This window comes from Dendrobates tinctorius, unplaced genomic scaffold, assembly GCF_039654945.1.
Source record: "Dendrobates tinctorius isolate UK_male_01 unplaced genomic scaffold, ASM3965494v1 ptg000058l, whole genome shotgun sequence".
Taxonomy (NCBI): domain Eukaryota; kingdom Metazoa; phylum Chordata; class Amphibia; order Anura; family Dendrobatidae; genus Dendrobates; species Dendrobates tinctorius.
The window spans coordinates 22802558-22818955 of record NW_027361726.1 but is presented as its reverse complement, the minus strand read 5'-3'; positions in this window follow the sequence as shown (position 1 = coordinate 22818955).

The window sequence follows — 16398 nt, the reverse complement described above, 5'->3', positions numbered from 1 at the left end:
GTCAGAATGGGAGACCCAGCACCAGGCAATGCTTGGGATTTATCCCACTCTGCGGGAGAATCCCAACTCCTAACACAAGGTAGGCCGCTTTTGCTCACATCTGCAAAAGTGGTTGATTTTAGTCTAAAATATACGGCAACTTTTAAGGTCTGAAACCCATTACAGAAATAAATCCATTTTTCTTACTTTTTTGTTTTGTTTCAAATGACTCTTGTATTGATCTCGAGCCCTGTTAACTTGACAGATTAAGGATCTGTTAGAAGATAAACCTTATTCATGGCTGGATCGGTCTATCAGGGTCTTTTAAGCCATTACTTTGAATATATCAATATATCAAGTTGCTGTTTTTTCTATTTAACAACCAAACTATTTACACATATTCCTTGCGCATCATTGTACAAAGTATGTTCTTACATTAAATATCTTTAAATGTAATAATTATCACAGTTTCCTACATTTTATAAACTTTTCCAAAATTATTAACAAACAGATTATTTTGTTGGCGGATTGCACAAAATAAATATAAATAATAAAGTGCAATCGCAACCCGTGGTCCACCGTAAAGAGATGTATAAATGCTGCTAGTGAACAATAGCGGAGCTTAACAGTAAGCGATCACCTTAAATGCACTGTGTTAAAAGCCATGCATTGTGAACAAAACTCACAGTACCCAGCTCATGTACTGCCCAGAATGGTACTGCTAAAAGTAAGCAAGGTACTAAATGCTGTTAAACATCACAAGGAAAATAGCATGTGAGTAGAACTCGCTCTGCAAGTAAATTGTGCTAGCCGCACACCAGTAATAAACCAGATGCTGAGTCAAGGAAGAGAACACATGTGCCACAAGGTTCAAGACTCTGTCACCTTCCCGGAGAAATACAGCCTGAGGGTTGGACTTGCTCTGTAACTCAACTGTCCTAACCGCACACATGAAGGAGACAGATGCTAAGCCAAAGGAAAGTTACCCTGTACTAACCCTACCTACCCACGTAAGTACTCTCAGAGAATAGAGCGACACACTCAAACGTGCAGACAGAGTGGTAGAGTATCCACTCACATAAACCACACATAAGTGATACCAACGCACCTGCAAGTGCCGCTGGGGGCCTTTTATACACTAGACTCTACCCAAAACACTCACGCCCAGTCGGCCAAGAGGTCGCCTGCGGACCAACCCGCAGCTGCCACCTCACCAGAGCAGCAAACGTCAGTACACCAATGAGCAGACGCCGCATCATAGACATGCTCAGTCGGGTGATCTCTGGACTGACTCCCAAGTGTCAGGCTGCAACTGCATAACGCTGGTTACCATAGTCTTAGCCAGAGAGCCAGCTGTAACCAAACGAATACCACGAGCCTGTGCAAGATGCTGGGGCCAACATCTGTGCTGAGCAGCATTAGCAGCAGCTGGGTCAGAATGGGAGAACTCAGCATGAGGCAGTGCTTGGGATCTATCTCGCACTGCGGGAGAATCCCAACACCTAACACAAGGTAGGCCGCTTTTGCTCAAATCTGCAAAAGTGGTTGATTTTAGTCTAAAATGTACAGCAACTTTTAAGGTCTGAAACCCATTACAGAAAAAAATCAATTCTTCTTACTTTTTTGTTTTGTTTTAAATGACTCTAGTATTGATCTCGAGCCCTGTTAACTTGATAGATTAAGGATCTGTTAGAAGATTAACCTTATTCATGGCTGGATCGGTCTGTCAGGGTCTTTTCTGATATTACTTTAACTATATCAAGACATCGAGTTGCTGTTTTTTCTGTTTGAATGTTCCTTCTATTTTTCTGATGATGATTCCTTCTCCAGTGATTCCTTTCTTGGTATGATGTGTCCAAAGTAGGAAATATATAGCATAGTGATCGTTGCTTCAAGGGACATGTCTCACTTGATTTGATCCAAAATTGATTATTTGTTCTTCTTGCCATCAATAGCATTGATAAGAACCTTATCTAGCACTACATTTCGAAGGTGATGATCCTTCTATCTTGTTTCTTTATTGTCCAGGTTTTGCATCCGTATGTTATCACAAAAACAACCAAACTATTTACACATATTCCTTATGCATCATTGTACAAAGTATGTTTCTTACATTAAACATCCTTAAACTTAACAATTATCACAGTTTCGTATCAACTTTTCCAAAATTATTCACAAACAGATGATTGCACGCACAAATAAGAAACGCGGAAAAAAAACCATAGGCCTCCTCGATATCCTATCAAAGCCTTGTTTCCATTGCCAATGAAGGTGTGTTTTCTACCATTTTAGTAGAAAAAAAGCTCAGCAATTTGCTCATAATCTAGGAAAAGTAGAATAAGAATGGACACAGCTCCGCAATGTCTATTTCAGAGATCTGCCTAACAAATATATCTTCAAAAAGCAACTTTTTAGCTCACTTTGAATTAAAAGATCAGAGAAACGCATATTGCAAATTACAAGGTAATTGGATCTTACACACATTTACAGACTTGGATGATTTTAGTCTATTGTGTAAAGGAGCCTCATTTAAAAAGCATATGATAGATCACAAAAACATATTTTCACATTCCACAACTTAAAAATTAACAACTTTGACAGTTTCATTAATTTTAGCTACTTTTCCAAAATTATCAGAAAACAGATAATTGCACACCTAAAAATAAAATTAAAAAACATAGGCCTCCTCCATATCCCCTCAAAGCCTCCTTTCCATCTCCAATATAAGTGTTCTTTCTACCATTGTTATAGAAGAAAAAATAATCTATTTGCTCATAATTTAGGAAAAGTGCAAGGAGAATTTTGTACCAAACACTTCGTATGTCTTGATCTGGGTACCATGACTGGTAGTTATCAAAGCCTTGCAACATGTACATGTGGCTAACAGTTCAAAACTGAGGAACAATAAGATATTTTAAGGTCAAAACATCATGTTAGGGTTGGCGGATTGCACAAAATAAAAATAAATAATAAAGTGCAATCGCAACCCGTGGTCCACCGTAAAGAGATGTATAAAAGATGCTAGTGAACAATGGCAGAGCTTAACAGTAAGCGATCACCTTAAACGCACTGTGTTAAAAGCCATGCATTGTGAACAAAACTCACAGTACCCAGCTCAGTTACTGCCTAGAATGATACTGCTAAACGTAAGCAAGGTACTAAATGCTGTTAAACATCACTGGGGAAATAGCACGTGGGTAGAGCTCGCTCTTCAAGTAAATTGTGCTAGCCGCACACGTGTAATAAAGCAGATGCTGAGTCAAGGAAGAGAACACATGTGACGCCAGGTGCAAGACCCTGTCGCTTTCCCAGAGAAATACAGCCTGAGGGTTGGACTTGCTCTGTAACTCAACTGTCCTAACCGCAAACATGAAGAAGAAAGACGCTAAGCCAAAGGAAAGTTACCCAGTCCTAACCCTACCTACCAACGTAAGTACTCTCAGAGAAAAGAGCGAAACACTCAAATGTGCAGACAGAGTGGCAGAGTATCCACTCATGTAAACCACACATAAGTGATACCAGCGCGCCCACAAGTGCCGCTGTGGGCCTTTTATACACTAGACGCTACCCAAAACACTCACGCCCAGTCGGTCAAGACGTCGACTGCGGACCAATTTGCAGCTGCCACCTCACCAGAGCAGCAAACGTCAGTCCACCAATGAGCAGACGCCACATCATGGACATGCTCAGTCGGGTGATCTCTGGACTTAGATTCCCAAGCGTCAGTCTGCAGCTGCATAACGCTGGTTACTATAGACTTAGCTAGAGAGCCAGCAGTAACCAAACGAATACCACGAGCCTGTGCAAGATGCAGGGGCCAACATCTGTGCTGAGCAGCATTAGCAGCAGCTGGGTCAGAATGGGAGACCCAGCACCAGGCAATGCTTGGGATTTATCCCGCTCTGCGGGAGAATCCCAACTCCTAACACAAGGTAGGCCGCTTTTGCTCACATCTGCAAAAGTGGTTGATTTTAGTCTAAAATATATGGCAACTTTTAAGGTCTGAAACCCATTACAGAAATAAATCCATTTTTCTTACTTTTTTGTTTTGTTTCAAATGACTCTTGTATTGATCTCGAGCCCTGTTAACTTGACAGATTAAGGATCTGTTAGAAGATAAACCTTATTCATGGCTGGATCGGTCTAACAGGGTCTTTTAAGCCATTACTTTGAATATATCAAGGTATCAAGTTGCTGTTTTTTCTATTTAACAACCAAACTATTTACACATATTCCTTGTGCATCATTGTACAAAGTATGTTTCTTAGGCTGGAGTCACACTAACCTGCGCAAAATACGGTCAGTATTTTACATGCGTAATACGGATGACAGACCCCTAAATAGTGCTCCGTATGTCATCCGTAATCAAGGTGTGGTCGCGTATTTTGCACATGTAAGCATCCGTATGCAATCCGTATGGCATCCGTATAGAGAGATTTTCTCGCAGGCTTGCCAAATGGACATATAATGGAGCCCTATGACAGTTTTAATAAAGAAATGAAAGAATAGATATAGACACATAGAATGCATATATATTTATATATATATATATGTATTCTATGTGTATATATCTATTCTTTCGTTTCTTTATTAAAACTGTCAGTGTGAGTTTACTGTATAGAGCACTGAATTGCCGGCTTTGCTAAAAGACACCGGGTGCGTATTTCTCGCAAGTCACATGTGTGGTCCGTGTGCAATCCGTATTTTTTGCGCACCCATAGACTTGCATTGGCGTACTACGGGCGTAGTACGCTTACAATCGCAGCATGCTGCGAGTGGCACGGAGCGGAGGATACGGAGAAATATACGGCTGGTGCGAGTGACCCCATAGAGAATCATTGGTGCGTGTCTAATGCGTGCTTTTTGCGCCTCTCACGCACCCGTATTCCTCGCCAGTGTGACTCCGGCCTTACATTAAATATCTTTAAATGTAATAATTATCACAGTTTCCTACATTTTATAAACTTTTCCAAAATTATTAACAAACAGATAATTTTGTTGGCGGATTGCACAAAATAAATATAAATAATAAAGTGCAATCGCAACCCGTGGTCCACCGTAAAGAGATGTATAAATGCTGCTAGTGAACAATGGCGGAGCTTAACAGTAAGCGATCACCTTAAACACACTGTGTTAAAAGCCATGCATTGTGAACAAAACTCACAGTACCCAGCTCAGGTACTGCCCAGAATGGTACTGCTAAAAGTAAGCAAGGTACTAAATGCTGTTAAACATCACAAGGGAAATAGCACGTGAGTAGAACTCGCTCTGCAAGTAAATTGTGCTAGCCGCACACCAGTAATAAACCAGATGCTGAGTCAAGGAAGAGAACACATGTGCCACAAGGTTCAAGACTCTGTCACCTTCCCGGAGAAATACAGCCTGAGGGTTGGACTTGCTCTGTAACTCAAATGTCCTAACCGCACACATGAAGGAGACAGATGCTAAGCCAAAGGAAAGTTACCCTGTACTAACCCTACCTACCCACGTAAGTACTCTCAGAGAATAGAGCGACACACTCAAACGTGCAGACAGAGTGGTAGAGTATCCACTCACATAAACCACACATAAGTGATACCAACGCACCTGCAAGTGCCGCTGGGGGCCTTTTATACACTAGACTCTACCCAAAACACTCACGCCCAGTCGGCCAAGAGGTCGCCTGCGGACCAACCCGCAGCTGCCACCTCACCAGAGCAGCAAACGTCAGAACACCAATGAGCAGACGCCGCATCATAGAATTGCTCAGTCGGGTGATCTCTGGACTTAGACTCCCAAGTGTCAGGCTGCAACTGCATAACGCTGGTTACCATAGTCTTAGCCAGAGAGCCAGCTGTAACCAAACGAATACCACGAGCCTGTGCAAGACGCTGGTGCCAACATCTGTGCTGAGCAGCATTAGCAGCAGCTGGGTCAGAATGGGAGAACTCAGCATGAGGCAGTGCTTGGGATCTATCTCGCACTGCGGGAGAATCCCAACACCTAACACAAGGTAGGCTGCTTTTGCTCAAATCTGCAAAAGTGGTTGATTTTAGTCTAAAATGTACAGCAACTTTTAAGGTCTGAAACCCATTACAGAAAAAAATCAATTTTTCTTACTTTTTTGTTTTGTTTTAAATGACTCTAGTATTGATCTCGAGCCCTGTTAACTTGACAGATTAAGGATCTGTTAGAAGATTAACCTTATTCATGGCTGGATCGGTCTGTCAGGGTCTTTTCTGATATTACTTTAACTATATCAAGACATCGAGTTGCTGTTTTTTCTGTTTGAATGTTCCTTCTATTTTTCTGATGATGATTTCCTTCTCCAGTGATTCCTTTCTTGGTATGATGTGTCCAAAGTAGGAAATATATAGCATAGTGATCGTTGCTTCAAGGGACATGTCTCACTTGATTTGATCCAAAATTGATTATTTGTTCTTCTTGCCATCAATAGCATTGATAAGAACCTTATCTAGCACTACATTTCGAAGGTGATGATCCTTCTATCTTGTTTCTTTATTGTCCAGGTTTTGCATCCGTATGTTATCACAAAAACAACCAAACTATTTACACATATTCCTTACGCATCGTTGTACAAAGTATGTTTCTTACATTAAACATCCTTAACTTAACAATTATCACAGTTTCCTATCAACTTTTCCAAAATTATTCACAAACAGATGATTGCACACACAAATAAGAAACGCGGAAAAAAAACCATAGGCCTCCTCCATATCCTATCAAAGCCTTGTTTCCATTGCCAATAAAGGTGTGTTTTCTACCATTTTAGTAGAAAAAAAGCTCAGCAATTTGCTCATAATCTAGGAAAAGAAGAATAAGAATGGACACAGCTCCGCAATGTCTATTTCAGAGATCTGCCTAACAAATATATCTTCAAAAAGCAACTTTTTAGCTCACTTTGAATTAAAAGATCAGAGAAACGCATATTGCAAATCACAATGTAATTGGATCTTACACACATTTACAGACTTGGATGATTTTAGTCTATTGTGTAAAGGAGCCTCATTTAAAAAGCATATGATAGATCAAAAAAACATATTTTCACACATTCCACAACTTAAAAATTAACAACTTTGACAGTTTCATTAATTTGAGCTACTTTTCCAAAATAATCAGAAAACAGATAATTGCACACCTAAAAATAAAATTAAAAAACATAGGCCTCCTCCATATCCCCTCAAAGCCTCCTTTCCATCTCCAATATAAGTGTTCTTTCTACCATTGTTATAGAAGAAAAAATAATCTATTTGCTCATAATTTAGGAAAAGTGCAAGGAGAATTTTGTACCAAACACTTCGTATGTCTTGATCTGGGTACCATGACTGGTAGTTATCAAAGCCTTGCAACATGTACATGTGGCTAACAGTTCAAAACTGAGGAACAATAAGATATTTTAAGGTCAAAACATCATGTTAGGGTTGGCGGATTGCACAAAATAAAAATAAATAATAAAGTGCAATCGCAACCCGTGGTCCACCGTAAAGAGATGTATAAATGCTGCTAGTGAACAATGGCGGAGCTTAACAGTAAGCGATCACCTTAAACGCACTGTGTTAAAAGCCATGCATTGCGAACAAAACTCATAGTACCCAGCTCAGTTACTGCCTAGAATGATACTGCTAAACGTAAGCAAGGTACTAAATGCTGTTAAACGTCACAGGGAAATAGCACGTGGGTAGAGCTCGCTCTTCAAGTAAATTGTGCTAGCCGCACACGTGTAATAAAGCAGATGCTGAGTCAAGGAAGAGAACACATGTGACGCCAGGTGCAAGACCCTGTCGCTTTCCCAGAGAAATACAGCCTGAGGGTTGGACTTGCTCTGTAACTCAACTGTCCTAACCGCAAACATGAAGAAGAAAGACGCTAAGCCAAAGGAAAGTTACCCAGTCCTAACCCTACCTACCCACGTAAGTACTCTCAGAGAAAAGAGCGAAACACTCAAATGTGCAGACAGAGTGGCAGAGTATCCACTCATGTTAACCACACATAAGTGATACCAGCGCGCCCACAAGTGCCGCTGTGGGCCTTTTATACACTAGACTCTACCCAAAACACTCACGCCCAGTCGGTCAAGACGTCGACTGCGGACCAATTTGCAGCTGCCACCTCACCAGAGCAGCAAACGTCAGTCCACCAATGAGCAGACGCCACATCATGGACATGCTCAGTCGGGTGATCTCTGGACTTAGATTCCCAAGCGTCAGTCTGCAGCTGCATAACGCTGGTTACTATAGACTTAGCTAGAGAGCCAGCAGTAACCAAACGAATACCACGAGCCTGTGCAAGATGCAGGGGCCAACATCTGTGCTGAGCAGCATTAGCAGCAGCTGGGTCAGAATGGGAGACCCAGCACCAGGCAATGCTTGGGATTTATCCCGCTCTGCGGGAGAATCCCAACTCCTAACACAAGGTAGGCCGCTTTTGCTCACATCTGCAAAAGTGGTTGATTTTAGTCTAAAATGTACGGCAACTTTTAAGGTCTGAAACCCATTACAGAAATAAATCAATTTTTCTTACTTTTTTGTTTTGTTTCAAATGACTCTTGTATTGATCTCGAGCCCTGTTAACTTGACAGATTAAGGATCTGTTAGAAGATTAACCTTATTCATGGCTGGATCGGTCTATCAGGGTCTTTTCAGCCATTACTTTGAATTTATCAAGGTATCAAGTTGCTGTTTTTTCTATTTAAATGTTCCTTCTATTTTTCTGATGATGATGTCCTTCTCCAGTGACTCCTTTCTTGGTATGATGTGTCCAAAGTAGGAAATTTATAGCTTGCTGATCGTTGCTTCTAGGGACATGCCTCAATTGATTTGATCCAAAATTGATTATTTCTTCTTCTTGCCTTCCATCGCATTGATAAGAACCTTATCTAGCACTACATTTCAAAGGTGATGATCCTTCTATTTTGTTTCTTTATTGTCCAGGTTTTGCATCCGTATGTTATCACAGAAACAACCAAACTATTTACACATATTCCTTACGCATCATTGCAAAAAGTATGTTTCTTACATTAAACATCCTTAAACTTAACAATTATCACAGTTTGCTATCAACTTTTCCAAAATTATTCACAAACAGATGATTGCACGCACAAATAAGAAACTCGGAAAAAAAAATAGGCCTCCTCCATATCCTCTCAAAGCCTTGTTTCCATCGCCAATAAAGGTGTGTTTTCTACCATTTTAGTAGAAAAAAAGCTCAGCAATTTGCTCATAATCTAGGAAAAGTAGAATAAGAATGGACACAGCTCCGCAATGTCTATTTCAGAGATCTGCCTAACAAATATATCTTCAAAAAGCAACTGTTTAGCTCACTTTGAATTAAAAGATCAGAGAAACGCATATTGCAAATTACAAGGTAATTGGATCTTACACACATTTACAGACTTGGATGATTTTAGTCTATTGTGTAAAGGAGCCTCATTTAAAAAGCATATGATAGATCACAAAAACATATTTTCACACATTCCACAACTTAAAAATTAACAACTTTGACAGTTTCATTAATTTTAGCTACTTTTCCAAAATTATCAGAAAACAGATAATTGCACACCTAAAAATAAAATTAAAAAACATAGGCCTCCTCCATATCCCCTCAAAGGCTCCTTTCAATCTCCAATATGTGTTCTCTCTACCATTTTTATAGAAGAAAAAATAATCTATTTGCTCATAATTTAGGAAAAGTGCAAGGAGAATTTTGTACCAAACACTTCGTATGTCTTGATCTGGGTACCATGACTGGTAGTTATCAAAGCCTTTCAACATGTACATGTGGCTAAAATTTCAAAACTGAGGAACAATAAGATATTTTAAGGTCAAAACATCATGTTAGGGTTGGCGGATTGCACAAAATAAAAATAAATAATAAAGTGCAATCGCAACCCGTGGTCCACCGTAAAGAGATGTATAAATGCTGCTAGTGAACAATGGCGGAGCTTAAAAGTAAGCGATCACCTTAAACGCACTGTTAAAAGCCATGCATTGTGAACAAAACTCACAGTACCCAGCTCAGTTACTGCCTAGAATGGTACTGCTAAAAGTAAGCAAAGTACTAAATGCTGTTAAACGTCACTGGGGAAATAGCACGTGGGTAGAGCTCGCTCTTCAAGTAAATTGTGCTAGCTGCACACGTGTAATAAAGCAGATGCTGAGTCAAGCAAGAGAACACATGTGATGCCAGGTGCAAGACCCTGTCGCTTTCCCAGAGAAATACAGCCTGAGGGTTGGACTTGCTCTGTAATTCAACTGTCCTAACCGCACACATGAAGAAGAAAGACGCTAAGCCAAAGGAAAGTTACCCAGTCCTAACCCTACCTACCCACGTAAGTACTCTCAGAGAAAAGAGCGAAACACTCAAATGTGCAGACAGAGTGGCAGAGTATCCACTCATGTAAACCACACATAAGTGATACCAGCGCGCCCACAAGAGCCGCTGGGGGCCTTTTATACACTAGACTCTACCAAAAACACTCACGCTCAGTCGGTCAAGACGTCGACTGCGGACAAATCCACAGCTGCCACCTCACCAGAGCAGCAAACGTCAGTACACCTATGAGCAGACGCCACATCATGGACCTGCTCAGTCGGGTGATCTCTGGACTTAGATTCCCAAGCGTCAGTCTGCAGCTGCATAACGCTGGTTACCATAGACTTAGCTAGAGAGCCAGCAGTAACCAAACGAATACCACAAGCCTGTGCCAGATGCAGGGGAAAACATCTGTGCTGAGCAGCATTAGCAGCAGCTTGGTCAGAATGGGAGAACTCAGCACCAGGCAATGCTTGGGATTTATCCCGCTCTGCGGGAGAATCCCAACTCCTAGCACAAGGTAGGCCGCTTTTGCTCAAATCTGCAAAAGTGGTTGATTTTAGTCTAAAATGTACGGCAACTTTTAAGGTCTGAAACCCATTACAGAAATAAATCCATTTTTCTTACTGTTTTGTTTCAAATGACTCTTGTATTGATCTTGAGCCCTGTTAACTTGACAGATTAAGGATCTGTTAGAAGATAAACCTTATTCATGGCTGGATCGGTCTATCAGGGTCTTTTCAGCCATTACTTTGAATATATCAAGGTATCAAGTTGCTGTTTTTTCTATTTAACAACCAAACTATTTACACATATTCCTTGCGCATCATTGTACAAAGTATGTTTCTTACATTAAATATCTTTAAATGTAATAATTATCACAGTTTCCTACATTTTATAAACTTTTCCAAAATTATTAACAAACAGATAATTTTGTTGGCGGATTGCACAAAATAAATATAAATAATAAAGTGCAATCGCAACCCGTGGTCCACCGTAAAGAGATGTATAAATGCTGCTAGTGAACAATGGCGGAGCTTAACAGTAAGCGATCACCTTAAACGCACTGTGTTAAAAGCCATGCATTGTGAACAAAACTCACAGTACCCAGCTCAGGTACTGCCCAGAATGGTACTGCTAAAAGTAAGCAAGGTACTAAATGCTGTTAAACATCACAAGGGAAATAGCACGTGAGTAGAACTCGCTCTGCAAGTAAATTGTGCTAGCCGCACACCAGTAATAAACCAGATGCTGAGTCAATGAAGAGAACACATGTGCCACAAGGTTCAAGACTCTGTCACCTTCCCGGAGAAATACAGCCTGAGGGTTGGACTTGCTCTGTAACTCAACTGTCCTAACCGCACACATGAAGGAGACAGATGCTAAGCCAAAGGAAAGTTACCCTGTACTAACCCTACCTACCCACGTAAGTACTCTCAGAGAATAGAGCGACACACTCAAACGTGCAGACAGAGTGGTAGAGTATCCACTCACATAAACCACACATAAGTGATACCAACGCACCTGCAAGTGCCGCTGGGGGCCTTTTATACACTAGACTCTACCCAAAACACTCACGCCCAGTCAGCCAAGAGGTCGCCTGCGGACCAACCCGCAGCTGCCACCTCACCAGAGCAGCAAACGTCAGAACACCAATGAGCAGAAGCCGCATCATAGACATGCTCAGTCGGGTGATCTCTGGACTTAGACTCCCAAGTGTCAGGCTGCAACTGCATAACGCTGGTTACCATAGTCTTAGCCAGAGAGCCAGCTGTAACCAAACGAATACCACGAGCCTGTGCAAGACGCTGGGGCCAACATCTGTGCTGAGCAGCATTAGCAGCAGCTGGGTCAGAATGGGAGAACTCAGCATGAGGCAGTGCTTGGGATCTATCTCGCACTGCGGGAGAATCCCAACACCTAACACAAGGTAGGCCGCTTTTGCTCAAATCTGCAAAAGTGGTTGATTTTAGTCTAAAATGTACAGCAACTTTTAAGGTCTGAAACCCATTACAGAAAAAAATCAATTTTTCTTACTTTTTTGTTTTGTTTTAAATGACTCTAGTATTGATCTCGAGCCCTGTTAACTTGACAGATTAAGGATCTGTTAGAAGATTAACCTTATTCATGGCTGGATCGGTCTGTCAGGGTCTTTTCTGATATTACTTTAACTATATCAAGACATCGAGTTGCTGTTTTTTCTGTTTGAATGTTCCTTCTATTTTTCTGATGATGATTTCCTTCTCCAGTGATTCCTTTCTTGGTATGATGTGTCCAAAGTAGGAAATATATAGCATAGTGATCGTTGCTTCAAGGGACATGTCTCACTTGATTTGATCCAAAATTGATTATTTGTTCTTCTTGCCATCAATAGCATTGATAAGAACCTTATCTAGCACTACATTTCGAAGGTGATGATCCTTCTATCTTGTTTCTTTATTGTCCAGGTTTTGCATCCGTATGTTATCACAAAAACAACCAAACTATTTACACATATTCCTTACGCATCGTTGTACAAAGTATGTTTCTTACATTAAACATCCTTAACTTAACAATTATCACAGTTTCCTATCAACTTTTCCAAAATTATTCACAAACAGATGATTGCACACACAAATAAGAAACGCGGAAAAAAAACCATAGGCCTCCTCCATATCCTATCAAAGCCTTGTTTCCATTGCCAATAAAGGTGTGTTTTCTACCATTTTAGTAGAAAAAAAGCTCAGCAATTTGCTCATAATCTAGGAAAAGTAGAATAAGAATGGACACAGCTCCGCAATGTCTATTTCAGAGATCTGCCTAACAAATATATCTTCAAAAAGCAACTTTTTAGCTCACTTTGAATTAAAAGATCAGAGAAACGCATATTGCAAATCACAATGTAATTGGATCTTACACACATTTACAGACTTGGATGATTTTAGTCTATTGTGTAAAGGAGCCTCATTTAAAAAGCATATGATAGATCAAAAAAACATATTTTCACACATTCCACAACTTAAAAATTAACAACTTTGACAGTTTCATTAATTTGAGCTACTTTTCCAAAATAATCAGAAAACAGATAATTGCACACCTAAAAATAAAATTAAAAAACATAGGCCTCCTCCATATCCCCTCAAAGCCTCCTTTCCATCTCCAATATAAGTGTTCTTTCTACCATTGTTATAGAAGAAAAAATAATCTATTTGCTCATAATTTAGGAAAAGTGCAAGGAGAATTTTGTACCAAACACTTCGTATGTCTTGATCTGGGTACCATGACTGGTAGTTATCAAAGCCTTGCAACATGTACATGTGGCTAACAGTTCAAAACTGAGGAACAATAAGATATTTTAAGGTCAAAACATCATGTTAGGGTTGGCGGATTGCACAAAATAAAAATAAATAATAAAGTGCAATCGCAACCCGTGGTCCACCGTAAAGAGATGTATAAATGCTGCTAGTGAACAATGGCGGAGCTTAACAGTAAGCGATCACCTTAAACGCACTGTGTTAAAAGCCATGCATTGCGAACAAAACTCATAGTACCCAGCTCAGTTACTGCCTAGAATGATACTGCTAAACGTAAGCAAGGTACTAAATGCTGTTAAACGTCACAGGGAAATAGCACGTGGGTAGAGCTCGCTCTTCAAGTAAATTGTGCTAGCCGCACACGTGTAATAAAGCAGATGCTGAGTCAAGGAAGAGAACACATGTGACGCCAGGTGCAAGACCCTGTCGCTTTCCCAGAGAAATACAGCCTGAGGGTTGGACTTGCTCTGTAACTCAACTGTCCTAACCGCAAACATGAAGAAGAAAGACGCTAAGCCAAAGGAAAGTTACCCAGTCCTAACCCTACCTACCCACGTAAGTACTCTCAGAGAAAAGAGCGAAACACTCAAATGTGCAGACAGAGTGGCAGAGTATCCACTCATGTTAACCACACATAAGTGATACCAGCGCGCCCACAAGTGCCGCTGTGGGCCTTTTATACACTAGACTCTACCCAAAACACTCACGCCCAGTCGGTCAAGACGTCGACTGCGGACCAATTTGCAGCTGCCACCTCACCAGAGCAGCAAACGTCAGTCCACCAATGAGCAGACGCCACATCATGGACATGCTCAGTCGGGTGATCTCTGGACTTAGATTCCCAAGCGTCAGTCTGCAGCTGCATAACGCTGGTTACTATAGACTTAGCTAGAGAGCCAGCAGTAACCAAACGAATACCACGAGCCTGTGCAAGATGCAGGGGCCAACATCTGTGCTGAGCAGCATTAGCAGCAGCTGGGTCAGAATGGGAGACCCAGCACCAGGCAATGCTTGGGATTTATCCCGCTCTGCGGGAGAATCCCAACTCCTAACACAAGGTAGGCCGCTTTTGCTCACATCTGCAAAAGTGGTTGATTTTAGTCTAAAATGTACGGCAACTTTTAAGGTCTGAAACCCATTACAGAAATAAATCAATTTTTCTTACTTTTTTGTTTTGTTTCAAATGACTCTTGTATTGATCTCGAGCCCTGTTAACTTGACAGATTAAGGATCTGTTAGAAGATTAACCTTATTCATGGCTGGATCGGTCTATCAGGGTCTTTTCAGCCATTACTTTGAATTTATCAAGGTATCAAGTTGCTGTTTTTTCTATTTAAATGTTCCTTCTATTTTTCTGATGATGATGTCCTTCTCCAGTGACTCCTTTCTTGGTATGATGTGTCCAAAGTAGGAAATTTATAGCTTGCTGATCGTTGCTTCTAGGGACATGCCTCAATTGATTTGATCCAAAATTGATTATTTCTTCTTCTTGCCTTCCATCGCATTGATAAGAACCTTATCTAGCACTACATTTCAAAGGTGATGATCCTTCTATTTTGTTTCTTTATTGTCCAGGTTTTGCATCCGTATGTTATCACAGAAACAACCAAACTATTTACACATATTCCTTACGCATCATTGCAAAAAGTATGTTTCTTACATTAAACATCCTTAAACTTAACAATTATCACAGTTTGCTATCAACTTTTCCAAAATTATTCACAAACAGATGATTGCACGCACAAATAAGAAACTCGGAAAAAAAATAGGCCTCCTCCATATCCTCTCAAAGCCTTGTTTCCATCGTCAATAAAGGTGTGTTTTCTACCATTTTAGTAGAAAAAAAGCTCAGCAATTTGCTCATAATCTAGGAAAAGTAGAATAAGAATGGACACAGCTCCGCAATGTCTATTTCAGAGATCTGCCTAACAAATATATCTTCAAAAAGCAACTGTTTAGCTCACTTTGAATTAAAAGATCAGAGAAACGCATATTGCAAATTACAAGGTAATTGGATCTTACACACATTTACAGACTTGGATGATTTTAGTCTATTGTGTAAAGGAGCCTCATTTAAAAAGCATATGATAGATCACAAAAACATATTTTCACACATTCCACAACTTAAAAATTAACAACTTTGACAGTTTCATTAATTTTAGCTACTTTTCCAAAATTATCAGAAAACAGATAATTGCACACCTAAAAATAAAATTAAAAAACATAGGCCTCCTCCATATCCCCTCAAAGGCTCCTTTCCATCTCCAATATGTGTTCTTTCTACCATTTTTATAGAAGAAAAAATAATCTATTTGCTCATAATTTAGGAAAAGTGCAAGGAGAATTTTGTACCAAACACTTCGTATGTCTTGATCTGGGTACCATGACTGGTAGTTATCAAAGCCTTTCAACATGTACATGTGGCTAAAATTTCAAAACTGAGGAACAATAAGATATTTTAAGGTCAAAACATCATGTTAGGGTTGGCGGATTGCACAAAATAAAAATAAATAATAAAGTGCAATCGCAACCCGTGGTCCACCGTAAAGAGATGTATAAATGCTGCTAGTGAACAATGGCGGAGCTTAAAAGTAAGCGATCACCTTAAACGCACTGTTAAAAGCCATGCATTGTGAACAAAACTCACAGTACCCAGCTCAGTTACTGCCTAGAATGGTACTGCTAAAAGTAAGCAAAGTACTAAATGCTGTTAAACGTCACTGGGGAAATAGCACGTGGGTAGAGCTCGCTCTTCAAGTAAATTGTGCTAGCTGCACACGTGTAATAAAGCAGATGCTGAGTCAAGCAAGAGAAC